Below are 18,127 nucleotides of genomic sequence, written 5' to 3'. Positions count from 1 at the left end.
GGATGAGGGAAGGGTAGGCAGGAGGAGGAGAGACCCGAGGCAGCCGCCGGTCCGAGTGTCAGGTGAACTGAACTTCAGGTAAGAAGTTATGACCTGCAGTCTATCTGGGTCAGATATAAACCAAGTTTAGGTGGAGTTTATTTTCCTTGTGCTGACTTTTTACAGTCAGTTACAATAACTCTTACTGTGTACTAGCTAGCATGACAGAGTTTCTATACAGCTGGGTGGGTGCTGTGATGTTACTGATGGTGAACTTTATTTTATTCATAAGGTTAGTTAGTAGAGTTGCCAACGGCTCCTTAAAAAATGAAATGCTCCCTCATTCAGAGAAAATATTACAGGTTTTGTATTGAGCTGAGAAGAGACGCAGTTTGTCCTGTACTTTAACTATAATGAAAAAGACACAAAGCTGGAGTTATTCTGTGTCTTTGCTGCACAGCTGCCTCTTCTTCTCTCATTCTCTCCTGTTGCTACTTCAATCATGAAACTGATCAATGATCAGCTGATCGGCTTTTCTCTCTTGTTTATTTATCGCCCACTTTGCGCCAGAAAGAGGAAACCGGCGGATGTCGCGTTAAACAACAGCAGCACGTTTAAGCTTGATCAGCTGTTTTTAGAATTTATTTAATATTAATTTCTAGTATCAGCTGATGTTTGCTGGAGCTACAGCTGTAAAGCTGCTGGTCATGATGTCGGTTTGGATATGTGGTGAGAGGGAAACATGAAGATGAAACCAGGAGATGTCCTTACTGAATCATCAGAGCTGAACAGGTGATGGAGAAACAGGTTTACCTTTTAGGTGACATGGATGAGTTGAAGGGAAGTTATGAACTGTTTCTGAGAGACAAATAACACCAGGATCCTTTTCTACGTAGCTGACAGCTGGTAACTGTGCAGGGGCGGGTCTAGCAAAGTTTTGCCAGGGGGCCAGGTAGGGCATTAACAGGGAAAGGGGGGCACAAAGAAATACTTTTCTTACTTATTCTCATTTAAAATATCTCGCTTTTATTAAATAATTATCTGAATCTTGCAAACAAAGTTTTTATCTGACGTAAAATTGATAGAAATCATACATATACCAAAAAGACCGTGCATCACTGTCACCACAGCGTTTGTTTTCATTCAAAGGCTTTATGGCTTTAATACCTGGTGGGCCGGTCTCTGGTCAAAATGCCCAATTTTTTGTCCCAGTCCAGCCCTGCAGGTTAATACTGGCAGTGTCACCATGCCAGCTGACTGTATTTCATCATCAGCCAGTGTTGTTCTTTATACATCAATATTACCAAAGTTTACCATAAGGCAGCATAGAAAGTATTTACTTGCTTTCAGGTTTCATTCAAATGTTAGTCTTTTCATTTGTTTCCCCACTTTTTTCCTGTTTCAAAATCAAACACCAGTTTGTGAGAAGATTATCTTCTGTTTTTAATAGGCAGATAAAGTTTTGCATTGGCATTGGCTAATTTGCCAATTGTATGTTAAAAATGTTTGTATTTTAATATTCAAAAATGTTTTTGCCCAAAACATATGTGCACTATATGTCAGTAAAAATACTATGCAAATATTGCTGTCCTTGAATGCTGACTAAACACTGACAGAGCACTGATTGTATCTCTTGTACTTCATTAACGCAGTACCTAAAAACTTTGCACCGTAGTGGTTAAAACCTCATTCTAATAAGAGTCAAAAGCAAATTCAGTTATTAGGTTTACAGGGTTATTGAATGATGGTTAACGGTTGGTAGATTTTTTTTTAACATTATCTGCCAATTACATCTGCCACCCTTCTCCAAATCTGTGCCCCTACCTGGCCCCCCCAACAAAAATTTTCTAGACACGCCACTGCCACAGGCACCTGGGAAAGTTTTAGCCCCACCCCCCGTGACCCTGACCTGGATGAGAGGAAGAGAATGGATGGACAATATGAGCCACAGAAAACAGAACAACCGATGAAGCCATGAGAAATACACAGAAAGCCTAAACTGAGCTGGCGTCGCTTCGAGGACTCTGATCGTTCAGGACTGTTGACTCGTTTAAGCTAACATACCCATCCTGCTGTAACCAGGCAGACCAACTAATATGTACCAACAGAGAGACCTTTAATTATTTAATAATAATTAAATAATAATGTTCAATAATAATAAAAATTGTGTTACTGCCACCTGCTGGTGTGGAGTGTGAACTGCAGCCAAACAGAGTCTGGGGTGTAGCAGGTACTCAATATGGAAAATACTAGAAATGATGAGTAAAAGTGAAATGGAAGAAAATGTTAGATGAACTGGAGCTCTGTGAGTCAGGACTGGTTTTAAATGACGTTTACTTCATTTATTTAAGGTACTTAAAAGGATGAATGTCTGCTCGCTTTAGCTCACGGTACAGCCGCCTTCATATCAACATGCGTGTAAATGATAAGTGTTGCTAGGCAATAGTTTTACATCCATTTCTAAGGAGTCAAAATGACATGTTGGGCAGTTTTAGGCGGTCTTAATCTTTTTCTTTTGATCACACACAACTCAAAATTCCCTGTTTGATGAAAAAATGCATTTCAGGAAAAGTCGTGAAAATTTTTTGTTTGAATTATAACAGAGTTATATGAATTTAAAAATTTCAGTGGGTGGAAATGGTGTGATTTGCGCCTGATGTGGTGTCGAGGGTTGAAGCTTTGACACATGAAAGGCTTTGACTTTATTGAAACAGAGCCAATCAAACAGATTGATTGATTGGAGTGATGATAGGATTGATAATCGCTGCTGGAGTCAAACCTCTGAGATCACAGGGATTGAAGAAAATCAGGATCTTTGAGCCTGTGGTTTCTACTCAGTGAGCATGCTCAGAGTGAGCGCCCTCACCTCTGTTACCATGAAAACCATGACAGTTCTCACTGGCACAGCCTTTTTATACTCTTCCTCACAGCTTCTGGGTGGACTAGCACACTGCGAGCCTGGACTGGGTGGACCCCGGGGTCCTTGGTTCCGTTTGTCCTCGGCCTGAGACGGAGACACATTACTGATGTGGGACTTTCTGGGTTTCTGCATCAAACTGAGTTGAAAGATTTGTGAGCAGACAGAGTTTTAGAGCGAAATCATGACGGAAATGTGAACTTCAAACAGGAAAAACTGACAGAACCCCAATAAGCTGTAATAATAAGAGTCAGAGCTGTTCATGTGAATGGAGCCAGGGTCTATAATCCCATTAAAATACAGATCAAAGTGCTGTGAGTAGGATGGGACTGAAATAAAAACGAAGGTTTAAAGCTTCAGTCAGATCCTAAAAACACTGAAAAGTACTAAACTAAGATGGGTATAGATCCCGCGTGCTGAGGGAGGAGTCGTACCATGCAGACGGTGTCTGATTGGCTGAGAGCTGCTGACCTCAGAGAAACGCAGCCTTTATATACCCGACACTGATCCTGTGACTCGAAGGATTCTTAGGAAAAAGTGAACGTATTACTGGGTACCCTGACCCACTCGCCAGTTTCCACAGAACTCATGCTGACTTCCTGCCACAGCTAACCACCACAAGAAACACAACATTTATACACCAGTGCACCAAATCACAGGCTGTTTCCACATAAGACTGAAAGTCCCAGCCAGGAGACCATCCTGCCCATATGGAAAAGATATATATAAATCTTATAAAGTTTGTATCTGTCTTGTGTGAAACTTGTATGAAAAGCATACAAGAGTGAAAACAGATATAAGATCCCTTGAAAAATTATATAAATGAAACTTGTATGTTTAGGATACTTACTAAAACAATATATGAAAGTAATGAGAAAGTGGCCACTTTCATGAGTAAATCATATAAGCCTTATATGATTCACTATATGAAGTAGGCCACATCTTATGCAAGTCTTTTATAAGTTTTTTCTATTTCTTTTCCATATGGGTGGTATCAGGTTAATGCACACCTGTCCCACAGGCTCCACCTTGAAAATTTACCCACAATGCATTTTTCCTCTAAGTCAAAGACATCAAACTGTGATATGTGTCCTCATACTGATGCTCACTGCATCAGCAACATTGTGAGTTTTGCAGTGGGTGTAAAAGTGTTTGCAGTTTTTCAGCCCTGAAAGTTTTCTGGACTTATGAAGTAAAGAAAAATAATTCAAAAGGGTCAAATTTGTAGTTTTAACTCATTTAGGTGGAACACCTTCATTTAAAATGTAAATCTTTGTTTGGCAGACACACTGACCCTGAGGTCATGTGGCTCACTGGCTTCACATCAAACCTGCAGAGTCCAACTTATCATCATCGCAGTATGTGTGAGGACGTGTTGGAGTTGGTGCATGGCGTACGCCTTCAGTGGACCTCGCCTCTCGCCCTTGCACAGCCGGGATAGGCTCCAGAATTTGTGCATATGTTCATGGCCTTATGTTTAGCTTGTCTGAGGGCTGCAGTTCACACTCCACACCAGCCGGTGGCGGCAACGCACCATGTCGTTGTTTTCCATCCACCAATACATTTCGAGCAGCCGGGGTGGTGGCCGCTGATTGGTCGGCGGAGCGGACTCGAGGCTTCTTATCGGATCAGTCTTCAATAATCAGTCATGATCCGAGCTTCACGTGCGTCTGAGACGTAGACCGGGAACGGGACGGGACGTGGTCGACCAGGTGAGCCGTAGGGTTCCCAGGACCCACTTCCGGTGTTTATGTGTGTTCTATTTCTCTGCTCGTGTTGGTGAATATTCTGCAGTCGATTTAAATGATGTAAGTCAGGACATGCGTGACGTCATTCACAGACTCGGCGCTACATCATAAATAATCCTTCCGGTCATTTAGTGTCGTTGTGTAAGTGTCGTGTTTACGCCTCAGTGACCGTGCGTGGATATAGAACAGCTGCTGTGCGGCTCCGCTCCGGTCAGCAGTGGCTCACAGGAGCAGTTCACTCCCTCCTCCACCTGTGGTCCACAGTCACTCCGTCCCACACTGCTGTCTGGTGCTGCTAACAAGTGGGTGTATTTGACACACTCGTGTGTTTTAGTTTCTTTTTCTCTGTCACAGTCCAGGGTTGTTTGTCCGTCGCCCTGATCTGTTCTTTAGTCCAGCGTCAGTAATGGAAATGAACCGACGGGCTGTGCCGCTGTTCCAGATCAACTGGCGTTGGTCGAACAGATGTGTGGCAGTCTTGCGTTTCAGGAGCTGCTACCGACAAACCAGCAAAAAAACCGCCAAATGTGTCATCTGTGACACTTGTGAGGTTATCTCAAACACACTCCGTCAGTCTTGATGCTGTTGAACAACAAAATGTTTAAAAATGTCGCGAGTTTACCTGGTGACATCCTCACGCGCGACGCGATCGCGAAAACAGCAAACAATTAACACCACGCCGGTGTTGTTCACAGGACAGGAAGAGTAAACGATCGGGAGACTCTTGTCGTCGTTATCGTTCCCCTCGCACGTTTTATTTCTCCGGTTTCAGCGTTTTTGCTTCACAACTAAAGCGTGCAGTTTACTTTGTGTGCACTAACATGGACTCGAGTCAACCAGCGCCACCTCTGGCCGAGTGCCACAGCCTACAGCCAGATCAACCTGTGACACACATCTGCACCACGTTTGAATTCGTTTCATGCACATTTGTACCTTTCAATTGTGTCTGTTTGTGCGTCATGCAAATAAACCTTTGAAAAGAATGAAATGATATCATATAGTTATTGTGGCCTACATTTGTACAAAATTCCAAATTATATACACAAAGTCATAGAAATCACCACTCCAATTGGTCATCATGATTTTAATATTCTCTTTTTCCATAACAATGAAATACGCCTTGGACAAATATGACACATCAATAGTTCATTAGTGTTGTCACATCACATCCTGTAAGCATCTTCTGTCTGTGTCTTTTCTCTGAAAATGAATATTTCCAGCCAATATAGGCAATCCATCAACATGGCTGGAGAGTTGGTAGTTACAGTCTGTATAAGTGTGGTTAATCTAATGAACATTTGTAAGGAGATGACAGTTACTGTGAATGTACAGCAGGTGATTAGTAATAAACAGTCAGACAATGACTCTGACAATCTCATTCAATCTTGGATATATTGGAGTGGTGATTTCTATGACTTTGTGTATATAATTTGGAATTTTGTACAAATGTAGGCCACAATAACTATATGATATCATTTCATTCTTTTCAAAGGTTTATTTGCATGACGCACAAACAGACACAATTGAAAGGTACAAATGTGCATGAAACGAATTCAAACGTGGTGCAGATGTGTGTCACAGGTTGATCTGGCTGTAGGCTGTGGCACTTGGCCAGAGGTGGCGCTGGTTGACTCGAGTCCATGTTAGTGCACACAAAGTAAACTGCACGCTTTAGTTGCAAAAACGCTGAAACCGGAGAAATAAAACGTGCGAGGGGAACGATAACGACGGCAAGAGTCTCCCGATCGTTTACTCTTCCTGTCCTGTGAGCAACACCGGCGTGGTGTTAATTGTTTGCTGTTTTCGCGATCGCGTCGCACGTGAGGATGTCACCAGGTAAACTCGCGACATTTTTAAACATTTTGTTGTTCAACAGCATCAAGACTGACGGAGCGTCACAGATGACACATTTGGCGTTTTTTTTTTTTTTTTTTTTTGCTGGTTTGTCGGTACCAGCTCCTGAAACGCAAGACTGCCACACATCTGTTCGACCAACGCCAGTTGATCTAAACGCCAGTTGATCTGGAACACCGGCTCACAGCGGGTAATCTGCCCGGTATGCCAGATTACCCGTCCGGCCCTGGGAGACAGACAGCTTGAGTGGAGGCTGACGGAGAGGCGAGTTTCCTAAAAGAGATCAGCCTGAGAGAAAGAGACCCACTTCACTGAGGCTCAGCCTTCATCAGTCTCCAAAACACCTGCTGATCAGAATTATTGATGGTCACAGATCTAAAACTAACCCTGTGGGTCTGTAATCCAGATGTGACAGTAGCAAAGGTGTCCAGCAGGTGTCGCTGTGGAGCTGCTGTCAGGTGCAGTTCTGCCTCAGCGTCTCAGGCTTCGCCGTCACAAACACCAACACTGTAGCTCCCTAAAAACTGAAACCATGTTGTGGAATCAGCTAAACTACATTTATTGAGGAAATATCTTTGTTTTTTATTTGTTAATTTGATAAAATTCCTTTATGGATGTGTTTATTGTGTTCGAATATCTTTGCTGCGTTTCATAAATCTTGCCTCTGGCGTTTATCATAAATACAATTATATTGGAAAAAAGACTGAAACTAATGAAAAGCCACTCTGGAAACTTGCTGAAGCTGAAATTCAAAATAAAATGAAGACTAGTAAGAAAATAAAGTGTAATAACTGTGCGAGGGGGTGGGGCTTTATTCATGTTTTCATGTCTTTGAGACTCCAAATGTTTAATTTCAGTTTTTCTTTGCTCTCTGCAAACTGTAATGGAAGCTCCAGCCAGCAGGGGGCAGCAGGTGGTTTTACCTGAAGTCATTACAGCTGAAGTTCTGTGTCTGTGAATGATGCATGCTGGGAAAACGGACCGAGAGCCGCTGTGACATCAGCACAGGTGAGCGGGTGGCTGGGATTCTGGGACGTGCTCAGACTGAGGTGTGTCACATGACCCTGCTGCTGTAAAGGGTCCACCTCCATTCACCTGAGAGCAGGAAACGAAGCAGGAGCCGGAGAGTGTGCCCGTCCTCAGTGTTTACGTGAAACTAATAAATATGATTGTCAATAATCAATGAACCAATGTTTTTGATTCGTCTGAAATCTGACTTCTTTAAAGGGCCAGTTCACCCAAAAATACTAAACCTCCACCGTCACCTGACGCTCTGCCTGGAAGTGATGTAATAAAAGGCCGACTGAAGCCCCTCCCACAGCAGTCTGTTCACAGAGGGGAGGGGCCGTGACAAAACCGGACTGAAGCGTATTCTGATCCAGGCAGCACGTGGCGTCCACGACTTCCACAGCGTCCACGGCCAGAATCTAATCATCAGTTTGTGTTCCTGCAGGTGGCTCTGCTCTCTGATTGGATCCTGAGCTGTGATGTCATCGGGGCGCCTCAGCCACAAAGGTGAGCTTTGATGTGTGTGTGGTGATGTCACAGGGTGGGCAGGTCTTCTGGGAGATGATGTGAACAAAAGGCCGAATTGTAGCGCCCCCACCAGGCAGTGTGTTCTCAGAGCAGGGTGCCGTGACAAAGACCGACCGAAGCGTTCCTCTGATCCCAGAACGTCACGTGACCCAACAGCTGACTGAGCAGGTTTTATTCCCATGTTCAGCAAACTTCCTGATTTTCTTGTTTTTCTTCTTCTGCAGTTTCCTGGCGGCGTCCTGTGTGAGCGCGGTGTCAGGATGGTCTGTGGCTGTGCCGCAGGAAAGAGGAGTCGTCCTGACCACGCCTCTCTGCGGTCTGTGAGCCCAGCTTTGGATCATGTGATCCAGCTGGATTAGAGCGATCCTGTCCACTTATTAGCTGTGTCCGAATTCAGGGGAAGGATGCTCCGAAGGACGGGTAGTCAGGAAGTGAGCGGCTGTAGACAGCCCCCCTTTTTTTTTTTTTTTTTTTTTTTTTTTTTTTTTTCCCAATATAGAAACTTTATTGAACAAACAATGAGTATACAACATAACAGATGGGCTGTGGACAGCCTTCATTCAAGTCCACCCTTACTTCCATGTTTTTCCGGTCGCTAGCACCACAGCGCGAAAACTTTAAAATGGACCCAGAAATGTCGCTTTGTGTTTTGTTTTGTTTTGGTTTTTTTTTTTTTTTTTTTTTTTTACATTTTTAATTCTCAAGGAGCCAGAAAAACCTTATCGTCGTCGCCCGCATGTTTTGTACCTTAGGCTCATCAGAGACAATCATATCCAGGTAAAATAATTTCCTTTAATCTACACGCATTTAGGAATTACTTGGCTAATTACACGGATAATTGAAATATCGCTGGTGTTATGCCAAAAAAGTGTTCGCCTGCCAAAACTGATTTCCAATGTTTCCGTGTGTAATATGTGTAATATCTTTATGTATGTTGGTAAATAGACTTCGATGAACACTGTTTACAAAGGGGTTATGTTTTTCAAGTATCTTTATAACTCTGGTTATAATGTAGGTACAATTGATATATGTGTTGCGCTGTCTGCTGTCCTCTTGGCCAGATTACTCTTAAAAAAATTTTTTTTTTAATGTCAACAAGATTTTTTGTGAACTGGATAAATAAAGGATATATAAAAGTCACTGCCAAAAACTGATTGCAGCTTCTACCTTGTTACAGGAATGTTGCTGGTGGATCAAAGTGACTTGATATCACTAATGAGGGACACATTTGACATGTTTCACGTATTATAGACCAACAAGTTATTCATAGCAGGTTAAATACGAGCAATCAGTTTAGGCCGAAAACCGGAAATCAGTTTTTGGCACAACATCGGTCATTCTCACACATGTACTGTATCATATAAAATATATAAACGTCTTTGAAACGTATAGAATCTAATCTTTTGTTGTTGTTTTTTTTTTTTTACATAGCACTTTATCAAACTGTTGTCTGCTACAGAGTTACAAGTATTATACTAATAATATAGCATCCACCATCTCCTGCTTGCATATCTCTGTAAACATCTTAGTGGTGTGGCAGCCACGAGTGAGCCCTGCAAACCCTGTGGCTGGACGATGCAGTGGACAGTGGGAGGAAGCATCCTGAAGCTCTTTGCAGACCACCCTGTGTGATTCTCCACTCGCCCACCAGAAAAGACAAACCGCAGGTCTCAGTTGCAGCAGCCCATCCACGTCTGATCTTGCTCGGGCAGATTCAGCAACACTGCCAGAGACTTCCTGTAATCTATTACAGTTGTTCAAGAAACGGTCCAGGAACAGGTCACTCAGGTTAATCCTGTGTGAACAACTGGAAATATTGTTTTTCATCTTTACATACTGTGTATTTGAAATATTCTTGTTTAATTGTTATTGTTATTTACTTTATTGCTATCAAATAAATATCCATGCAATACTGTTCAAAGTTAGCGTTATGTTCATACGTGTTACAAATGCCTGTAAATCAAATTGAGTTCAGTGACAATTACTGTTTGTTTGAATCAATTTATTAATAACACAAAACCTTTAAACTAATGCAACACATATAACAATGTAACAAATATATTCAAATAAATAAATTTCTCAATACATAACTCATTTGGGAACTAATCTTTCTAGAAGTGAAAACAGTCTGTCCGTCCTCTCCCTGCTCTTCTCCTCCTCAGCCTCTCTTTGCTGCCTCATGTCCTCTCTGATGAGCTCTAGCAGCTCATCATCTCTTTTCCTCTTTCTCCCTGTCGTAGGTGGCTGAGCTGCTTCGTCATCGCTGTCGTTTTGGTCACCCACTGCTGTGCTTGGCCCTGGAGTGTCCTCAGAGAGAGAGGAAATTAGGACAGGAGGCTTAATGGAAGGCATCTATCCTATCACCTCATCCATGAGGGCAAACCAGGGCCAAGTAGCAGCAGTGGGCTTCCCACTGACCCCCTCTCCTGAGCCTGGATACTTGCAATCCTAAAGGCAGAGGAAATCAAAAATGACAGCAGGCAAATAAAAACACCACAACAACTCTTAGTAACTGCACATTTATTAACTTGTGTTCTTAAGAAGTATCTTCTTGATAACACACATAGATACTTTGTATTTTTCTTTAACTTATCCCATTTCTTTCTGGCCTGCAAGGGGGTGACTTTCCCCTGATCACACACAACAAATAAAAGAAGGAAGGACACCATGGCAACTATGTTAATCCCTAAGCCCAGAGGTTTTCACAGCAGAACACCAGAGGAACACCGTCTGGACATCACAGGTTCTGTACAGCAGCGGTCCGTGAGTCGTTTGGTACCGGGCCACAGAGTTGAGGCTCCGGTGTGAAATTTATGGTTTTCAGGGTTTTTATCGTTAACTCTGTTTCCCTGGGTCTTCTCCCATGTTGTAGTTGTGCGTCTTATTTTGAAAGAAATATTTACACGTTACCATAGCGACCGGGGTGCATTAAGGGGCAGAGAGGAGGATGTTACTCTGTTGGCGCATTTTCAGGAGGATGCTTCTAATCAAGTTACACAATGACACAGTTAATTCGCGTTTATTATTGTATTTACAAAATACCACAGTTTTTGTCTTGGTCGGATCATTTTATTTTGTTGTATTTATCCGCGATACCTTAAAGGCTCCGTGTCTGACATAAACCGGTCTGTGGCTCAAAAAGGTTGGGGACCGCTGCTGTACAGCATGAGGGTTAATAGGACCGTACTCATATGAATATGAGGTGTAAATTGATTTATTCTTGTACATCCACGCCACAGTGACCCAATTCTTCACCCCAGTGAAGAGGTGATCGTTTTCTCCTTATCTTAATAAATTGAGCCGTTTGGTCTTTGTTCCCTACAACATATCACCATAAAGATTAATTCGGAAAAATCAAAATTAGCTGTATGTAAGCGGCAATACGTGACAAACCGCGGGAGCCACCATGCAACCTAGTTTACGGTTATTTAAATTGAAAAGAAACATATCTATGCAGATGCCCATAGCTTATCAACACAACCGCTATAACAATTTAACTTTTGTACAACCAGATTTTCATATACTTACATTTGAAAGTGTTTTCATCTCCTGCTTCCACCACCACCGCTATCAGAAAAAAAATCTCCTGTATGGCCCGCAATGAATCCTGGGATATGGTAGGACGCGAAGGATACATCGGACCCATCGGACCCATCCTTAGAATTTGGGGAAAAGTAGGACGCATTTGTCGCCACATTTGAAGGACTTTTCGAATTCGGACAGCCTTCGTCACTTCGCTGTGATGTCATTGCCTCCAAATACGTCCTTCGGAGCATCCTTCCCCTGAATTCGGACAAAGCTAATAAGTGGACAGGATCGCTCTGATCCAGACTCTCCCCCTGCTGTGTCATTTAAGCCAGTTTGGGACAATTTGTTTTTAAGCTAAAAATATTTTTAAACAGCCAAATGCAGCAAGTATCACACTGATCAAAACTCTGCAAATTAATGTTCAGTACATTTATTTATTCATGGAAATAAAAAAAACTCCAGTTTAAAGAAAATTTGAATTTCATGCTTCCTGCTTCTCGTTATGGAGAGTCAGGAGTGCCAAAAGGAATTAAATTTATCACTTAATGGTTCAGTGTCATTGATTAAAACTGGAAATAATTTATTGAATATATATACGATTAAATTACAATTCAATTAATTTAATACACTTGTTGTTCACATTTAGATAGAATGGCGAGGAAATGATTAAGACGTAAACCTCAGGGGGGCTAAATAAGTATATACTTCTGCCTACTCCTTTTCAAACAACTGAATGGAATGATATTATGGACTGTTGGTGAATATATATGTTTGAAATAAAAATGAACTGAACATTGAATAAATTACTGATTTACAATTTAAATTCATGACACATTTAAAAGATTATTTAATGATGTATTTAATTAATTCATTTTGGGACTCCTGGCCCTCCATATTAAATGGTTATGGCTCAAATGGGAGACGCCCCCAAGGCTGGTGGAGAATGACCAAGGTAAGATCCTGTGGGACTTCCAGATACAGACGGACAAAATGGTGGTGGCTAACCAACCGGACATAGTGGTGGTAGACAAACAGAAGAAGACGGCTGTAGTGATCGATGTAGCGGTTCCGAATGACAGCAATATCAGGAAGAAGGAACACGAGAAGCTGGAGAAATACCAAGGGCTCAGAGAAGAGCTCGAGAGGATGTGGAGGGTGAAGGTAACGGTGGTCCCCGTGGTAATCGGAGCACTAGGTGCGGTGACTCCCAAGCTAGGCGAGTGGCTCCAGCAGATCCCGGGAACAACATCGGAGATCTCTGTCCAGAAGAGCGCAGTCCTGGGAACAGCTAAGATACTGCGCAGGACCCTCAAGCTCCCAGGCCTCTGGTAGAGGACCCGAGCTTGAAGGATAAACCGCCTGCAGGGGCGAGCGGGGAAAATAATTATCTATATCTCATATACAGTGGCTTGCAAAAGTATTTGGCCCCCTTGAACTTTCCCACATTTTGTCACATTACAGCCACAAACATGAATCAATGTTATTGGAATTCCAGGTGAAAGACCAATACAAAGTGGTGTACACGTGAGAAGTGGAATGAAAATCATACATGATTCCAAACATTTTTTACAAATAAATAACTGCAAAGTGGGGTGTGCGTAATTATTCAGCCCCCTGAGTCAATACTTTGTAGAACCACCTTTTGCTGCAGTTCCAGCTGCCAGTCTTTTAGGGTATGTCTCTACCAGCTTTGCACATCTACAGACTGAAATCCTTGCCCATTCTTCTTTGCAAAACAGCTCCAGCTCAGTCAGATTAGATGGACAGCGTTTGTGAACAGCAGTTTTCAGATCTTGCCACAGATTCTGGATTGGATTTAGATCTGGACTTTGACTGGGCCATTCTAACACATGGATATGTTTTGTTTTAAACCATTCCATTGTTGCCCTGGCTTTATGTTTAGGGTCGTTGTCCTGCTGGAAGGTGAACCTCCGCCCCAGTCTCAAGTCTTTTGCAGACTCCAAGAGGTTTTCTTCCAAGATTGCCCTGTATTTGGCTCCATCCATCTTCCCATCAACTCTGACCAGCTTCCTGTCCCTGCTGAAGAGAAGCACCCCAGAGCATGATGCTGCCACCACCATATGTGACAGTGGGGATGGTGTGTTCAGAGTGATGTGCAGTGTTAGTTTTCCGCCACACATAGCGTTTTGCATTTTGGTCTCATCTGACCAGAGCACCTTCTTCCACATGTTTGCTGTGTCCCCACATGGCTTGTGGCAAACTGCAAACGGACTTCTTATGGTTTTCTGTTAACAATGGCTTTCTTCTTGCCACTCTTCCATAAAGGCCAACTTTGTGCAGTGCACGACTAATAGTTGTCCTATGGACAGATTCCCCCACCTGAGCTGTAGATCTCTGCAGCTCGTCCAGAGTCACCATGGGCCTCTTGGCTGCATTTCTGATCAGCGCTCTCCTTGTTCGGCCTGTGAGTTTAGGTGGACGGCCTTGTCTTGGTAGGTTTACAGTTGTGCCATACTCCTTCCATTTCTGAATGATGGCTTGAACAGTGCTCCGTGGGATGTTCAAGGCTCAGGAAATCTTTTTGTAGCCTAAGCCTGCTTTAAATTTCTCAATAACTTTATCCCTGACCTGTCTGGTGTGTTCTTTAGACTTCATGGTGTTGTTGCTCCCAATATTCTCTTAGACAACCTCTGAGGCCACACAGGGCAGTTGTGGAGCTGTTTTGCAAAGAAGAATGGGCAAGGATTTCAGTCTGTAGATGTGCAAAGCTGGTAGAGACATACCCTAAAAGACTGGCAGCTGTAATTGCAGCAAAAGGTGGTTCTACAAAGTATTGACTCAGGGGGCTGAATAATTACGCACACCCCACTTTGCAGTTATTTATTTGTAACAAATGTTTGGAATCATGTATGATTTTCGTTCCACTTCTCACGTGTACACCACTTTGTATTGGTCTTTCACCTGGAATTCCAATAACATTGATTCATGTTTGTGGCTGTAATGTGACAAAATGTGGGAAAGTTCAAGGGGGCCGAATACTTTTGCAAGCCACTGTATACAGTGTTGGTCGAGTTACTTGAAAAAATTAGTTACTAATCACTGATTACTTCTCCAAGAATGTAATCCTGTTACTTTCCTGATTACTTATTTTCCAAAGTAATTTGTTACATTACTACTTAGTTACTTTTAAAAAACATGATACACAACCTGAATATGTAATAAAGCAACAGACCTTTCAGCCCAATTCTATTTATTCTGCATAATCATCATATAAAACTGAATCAAATGAAAAAGTCGTTTTAAAGCTTGTTTTGATCTTTTAACTTTATGCATCCAGCAAAAATTAAATTCTATGCAGCAGTCTCTGACTGAAGAAATGTGTTTAACACTTAAACCTATGTTCTGCATATTCCAACATAAAATAAAATCATGTTTTGTGTTTGCACTCGCTCTGTCAAATAGATGCAAGTAAAACAGTAGAAATGAATAAAATCAAAGACTCAGCAGCTCTTAAATCTATTGTCAGCTGTTTAGCAGGAGTGGGGCGGGTGGAGGTTTGCCCACAGCGGTCATGTCAGTGGGAGGATCCGGGGGTTTCTCTGTGAATGTCACATTCCCGTGGCAGCGTCCTCGCTGTTCGCTCAGATTTGAAGTTTAATTTTTCGCTGTAGAAAGAAGTTTTCTTCCCACGCAGAGCATACAGCGGACGCTAATGTTTGATTCTGTAAAAAGTGACACAAACTCAAAGTAATGCGAGTACTTCCACGCTTTAAACGCTGCATGGTCGTACTCTCTCCATCACTCCATGTTATCCATTGTTGATCTGCACACGTCTGTTCCCACGGACGCCGCACGCTCGGACGTCATCGTCATGAGACACTCTCAGAAACAAAATCACCGTTTAGTAACGCAGTAACTCAGTTTGCTTATGGGAAAGTAACAGTAATCTAATTACTTTTTAGTAATTACTTTTTAGTAGTAATCCCTTTACTCATTACTAGAGAAAAGAAATCGGATTACAGGTTACTGCCCATCTCTGATCATATATTTTTATATCATAATATCAATATATAGATCAATAAAATAAAACCATAATATCCTATCAGAGCATGCTGTGGGTATTACAGGTACTGTGCTGCAGTGGTTTGGACCATATCTGTCTAATAGACTCTAATAATAACTAATATTATTAGAGTCTACTAATAGACTGTTCATGTACCAAGTGCAGTTTCTCCTGCTGCAGTAGATGTGGGCTGCTGGGGCATTCCCAGTGTTTCCTAGACAGTGTATGGAGATCCTTTGCCAGGGTCAACACACACAAAGCTCTAGGTCCTGACAACATCCCTGGACGAGCACTGAGGTGCTGTGGAACTCACAGATGTCTTCACAGACATCTTTAATACATCGCTGAGCCAGGCTGTCGTTCCCACATCCCTCAAAGCCTCCACCATCATTCCTGTACCAAAAAAAATCGTCTCCCTCCTGCTTTAACGACTACCGTCCGGTCGTACTCACCTCCATCACTATTTTCAAAAAATATAATATTTCTTTCCATTGCTATGCCAATGACATTCAAATATATTTTCCTTTGAGCTTGAATGTCACAGATCCATTGCATACATTGTTTAATTGTCTTCATGATGTCAGAGTCTGGTAATCTCAAAATTCTCTCGCTTTGAATGAGAGTAAAACTGAAGTTATTGTCTTTGACAGCCATATCCCTCTGAACCGACTAACTGATACCCTTGGCCCCCTCTTAGCAACCTCTCCCTCACTGTAGAGACTCAGGGGTATTCTTGGAAAGCTCCTTTGCATTAGAGAAGCAAGTATCCACAGTGGTTACATCAAGTTTCTAAAGCCAAGCCTTTTCTTTCCCCCAAGGACCTTGAGAAGCTGATTCATGCATTCATTACTTCGAGACTAGACTACTGTAACTCCCTTTATTTTGGCCTCCCTCACTCTTCTCTTAACCGTTTGCATTACTTCAGACAACTGCTGCACACCTTTTATCAGGTGCCAGAATGCATGATCATATTACTGTTTTAGCTAACTTACACTGGCTTCCTGTCAAATTTCGTATTGATTTTAAAAGTCTTCCACTCACTTATAAAATTTTAAACAATATGGCACCTAGCTATTTAACAGAACTTCTCCATTTGTATAACCACAAAAAAGCACTAAGATCCTCTAATCAGATGCTCTTAATGCACCCTAAGTCTAGGCTGAGACAGAGGCGATCGTGCCTTTGCTATCGCAGCACCTAGACTATGGAATAATCTCCCTGTTCCCATTCGCACTTCTGAGTCTATTCAGTCTTTTATCTCACTTAAAGATTCATCTTTTTACTTTGGCCTTGATTTAAGTTAGTTGATTATCATTTGGCAAGCTGCTATGTTTGTGTTGGAGATTATGTATCGAAATACATAATCTCCTTCCGGTTCTCATCTATATAGGTTCCCCCAGTTCTGCAAACTGATCATTCTCGTTTACGTGCCCCACCCTCCTTGTTCTCCATTCTTTAACTTCTTCACTTCTATTTAGTACACGGGGATCTGCCAGGCCCGGGAGCCATCGCCAGTCCCCTTCGAAGCCGTCCCCAAACCGCAGCTCAAATCATGTCCAAGCATTCACCTTTATATACTAAAACGCTGTCAAACCTAAAATGAGGACGTGGGCCCAGCGAGTGAAATGGTAAATTATTTTACTCGCTCTTAATTTGTGAAGCACTTTGATTGACATTGTTGTTTTTAAATGTGCTATATAAATACATTTTGATTTGATCTAATGAAGCTTTGAACGGTTAGTCAAGACATCTCTTCCCTCCAACCTGGACCCGTTTCAGTTAACATACCGACTGCACACCATCACACAGCTCCAACCTTTTCATCAAGTTTGCAGACGACACAACTGTGGTAGGTCACATCAGCAACAACGATGAGACCTACTACAGGAGTGAAGTTAAACATCTGGCTGAGTGGTGCAGCAACAACAACCTGCCCCTGAATGTGGAAAAGACTAAGGAGATCATCACAGACTTCAGGAGACCTTACACCCTGCACACCCCACTAACCATCAACGGTGCTGCTGTGGAGAGGGTAAGCAGCACCAAGTTCCTGGGTGTGCACATCTCAGAAGATCTGTCCTGGTCAAAAAACACAGCATCACAGCCCAACAGCGAATATACTTCCTCTGCAAACTGAGGACAGCGAGAGCATCAACCCCCACTATGAGCACCTTCTACAGAGGCACCGTGGAGAACATCCTCAGAGCTGCATCACTGTGTGGTGTGGCTCCTGGGTCCTGCTGGAAACAGCTACAACGGGTAGTGAGAGCAGCAGAGAGGATCATGGGTACCTCTGTTCCCTCCCTCCAGGACATCTACTGCACCCGTCTGACCTGAAAGCCCTCTGCATCACAGGTGACTCCACCCATCCGTCCAACAGCTTCTTCAGTTTGCTGCCATCAGGAAGGAGACTGAAGAGCCTCCGGGCCAGAACCAGCAGACTGAGCAACAGCTTCGTCCATCAGGCCGTCAGGATGCTGAACTCTCTCACACACCAACTCCAGACTTGCATCCACCTCTCCCTTCTGAACCCCCCAGGCA

At 42.7% G+C, this 18,127-nt stretch overlaps 1 long non-coding RNA gene and 1 other non-coding gene across 7 annotated transcripts; both read left to right on the top strand.

Annotated features, from left to right (window-relative positions):
- The first annotated feature begins 3,877 nt into the window (after window positions 1-3,877).
- On the top strand, window positions 3,878-9,620 carry LOC116311597. 6 transcript variants are annotated; one of them, XR_005615017.1, is made up of 5 exons: window positions 3,878-4,608; window positions 4,810-4,946; window positions 7,389-7,506; window positions 7,952-8,013; window positions 8,259-9,380. It is a non-coding gene; the product is annotated as an uncharacterized LOC116311597 (long non-coding RNA). The 6 variants fall into 6 exon arrangements; XR_005615015.1 differs by lacking the exon at window positions 4,810-4,946 and adding an exon at window positions 9,564-9,620 and having other exon boundaries at window positions 3,907-4,608; window positions 8,259-8,811; XR_004198814.2 differs by lacking the exon at window positions 4,810-4,946 and having other exon boundaries at window positions 3,898-4,608; window positions 7,356-7,506.
- LOC116311600 lies at window positions 8,060-8,171 on the top strand. The gene has a single exon (XR_004198816.1). It is a non-coding gene; the product is annotated as a small nucleolar RNA SNORD89 (small nucleolar RNA).
- Window positions 9,621-18,127: the final 8,507 nt, after the last annotated feature.

This window comes from Oreochromis aureus, linkage group 12, assembly GCF_013358895.1.
Source record: "Oreochromis aureus strain Israel breed Guangdong linkage group 12, ZZ_aureus, whole genome shotgun sequence".
In the NCBI taxonomy this organism is placed as follows: domain Eukaryota; kingdom Metazoa; phylum Chordata; class Actinopteri; order Cichliformes; family Cichlidae; genus Oreochromis; species Oreochromis aureus.
The sequence above is the reverse complement of the archived record's forward strand: the minus strand, read 5'-3'. Positions and strand labels throughout refer to the sequence as shown.